This window comes from Oratosquilla oratoria, chromosome 29 (assembly GCF_046742065.1).
Source record: "Oratosquilla oratoria isolate Oo_2021 chromosome 29, ASM4674206v1, whole genome shotgun sequence".
NCBI lineage: Eukaryota > Metazoa > Arthropoda > Malacostraca > Stomatopoda > Squillidae > Oratosquilla > Oratosquilla oratoria.
In genome coordinates this window covers 35,026,451-35,028,950 of record NC_134805.1, presented here as the reverse complement: position 1 = coordinate 35,028,950, position 2,500 = coordinate 35,026,451, and positions in this window count along the sequence as shown.

Sequence of the window (2,500 nt, the reverse complement as noted above, 5' to 3'; positions counted from 1 at the left end):
CCAGCAAACCTGAAGAAGGTGTTTGGTTAGGGAGTAGACTGGCCAGGGAGCGGACAAGGTCTCAGGGGTGGGAGGGGACGGTGGGAGAAGGGGGTGGGAGAAGAGGGTGGGAGAGGGGGAGTAATCTATAGGAGAAGAGTAGAGGAGGAGGTGTGGGAGAAGGGATTGGAGGAGGAAGAGGGAGGGGAGGAGAGAAGAGGTCGGAGAAGGGTGGGGGAGGGGAGTAATCTATTGGAGAAGAGTATGGAGGAGATGGGTGGGGGGAGAAGAAGGTGAGGGAAAGGGGTGGGGGAGAGAGGTGGAAGGTAAGGGTGAGGGAAGGTAATGAGGAAGGGGAGACATGGAACAAGGGAAGGAGGAAGGAAGGGGGAAGGAAGGAGGCAACAGGAAGAATGTAAAACTGAAATGAAAAAAAAGAGAAAATGAAGAATGAAAACACATGATGAATGAAAGAGGTAAAAAAAAAAGAATATTTAAAAGAGAAGAGAAGAGAAAGGGAGAAAAAAGAGAGGAGACTAGAGAAAGAGAGGAAGAGAGAAATGAGATGAGAATAGAAAAGGAGAGGAAGAGAGAAAAGAGAGAAGCGAGGAGGAGAGGAAGAGAGAAAAGAGACTAGAGGAGAGGAGAGTGAGAGAGAAAAGAGAGGAAACGAGGGGAGAAGGAGAAGAGAGAAAAGAGCGGAAACGAGGGGAGAAGAAGAGAGAAAAGAGAGGAAAAGAGAAAAGAGAGGAAACGAGGGGAGAATGAGAAGAGAGAAAAGAACGGAAACGAGGGGAGAAGAAGAGAGAAAAGAGAGGAAAAGAGAAAAAAGAGGAAACGAGGGGAGAATGAGAAGAGAGAAAAGAGAAGAAAAGAGAGGAAGAGAGAAGGAGAGTAAAATAAAAAAGAAGAGAGACAGAGTCGAGGGATAGGAAGAGAGAGGGAGAAGGTATAGGGGTAGTAAGAGGGACAAAATGAGAAAGAGATACAAAAAGAGAGAAGATAAAAAGAGAGAACCAAAGAGGAGAGCTCGGAAACTGATTGATTATGGTTAACCAGCGCTTCTCTCCATGTGAACAATCTTGCGTCTAAAGAGGCAGAGGGAAGAAAAATGTAGCAAAAAAGAAAATGTGAGAAGAAAGTTGATGGAATGGAGGAAGAGATAAAGAGGAAGAAAGAAAAGAGAGAACTGAAAAGAGGCCTTGAGACAAGGAAAGGAAAGAGAGGAGTTGGAGCAATAGAAGAAGAGGAACGATAAAGAAAGGAAGAGGAAGAGAGGAGAAGAAGAAGAGTGAAATAGAAAGAAAAGAGAAAGAGGCAAGGAAGAAAGGAGGAAGAGGAGAAGGAAGAGGAGAGGAATTGAAGAAGGAGGATGAAGAGGGGAGTGGAGGAAAGGGAGAGGGAGGCCTTAAAGAGAAGAAAGAGAGGATAGGAAAAGGGATAGGAGAAGAGAGAAGGGAGGATAAAAAAGAGGGGAAAAGAGAGAGTGGAGAGAGGTGGAAAGGAGAGAGGAAGGGAGGGAAGAGGAAGGAAGGTGTAGAGAGAGGAAAGGAAGGGGAACGAGAGAGGGAAGAGGTGATGGAAGAGGGGAAGAGAGGAATGGAGGGCAGGGGAGGAAGGGAGTGAGGGAGGGAGGAAGGGAGGGGAAGATGAGGAGGAAGAATGGGAAGGGGAGGGGAAAGGAGGGAAGGGAGGTGATTATGTGAGGAGAAAGAGAAGAAGAGAGGAGAGGGGAGGACGGAAAGAGGAGGAAAGAGGAGAGTGGATGGGAGGTGAGAGAGGAGGATAAAGAGGAATGGGATAGGGATGGGAGGGAAAGAAAGGGAAGGGAAATGAGATTTAAAGAGAAGAGATGAGAAGAGGTGGAGTGAAGGAGTGGAGGGGAGGGGAGGAGGGGAAGGGTGGGGAGGGGGAGGGGGTCAGAGGCGGAAGGAATTAAGGCCTCTTCGTGGAGGGAAAGGAGGCGGGAGAGGATGACCATGGCCACGGGAGAGGATGTGGAGGAGGAGGAGGGTGAAGAGGAGGAGGAGGGTGAGGAGGAGGAGGAGGAGGAGGAGGAGGCGTTGGCAGGAGGGAGAGGAAAAGTGGAAGGGGGGGAGGTTCAGTGAAGGGAAGAGAAAAGCGAAGAATTGGGGGACGGCTGATTGAGATGACGGAGTGGAGGGGGAGGAAGGGAGGAAAGGAGGAGGGAGGAGGGAGGAGGAAAGGAGGTACTATGATCCCTTTGACCCCCCTGGCGCCCTTTACATATTTCATTCTGGTTAATGTCAGCAAATATTATTCAGCTGAAGACGTAATCTGTCTTTGTTGATCGATTCTGCATTTTTTTAGTCTGTTCCTTATCTGTTCTTGATAACCTCTTATGATCTAGGAATGGCCCTCTGATGCGTTCAGAAAGAGCCTGGTGTCATAAAGACAATATGGATATTGCCAATACTTCTATATCGATAGTTCTGACCTTTCTCTTACTGTATATATATGTAGGTACTTTGAAAATGTCTTAATAGACGAAAACGTTCAG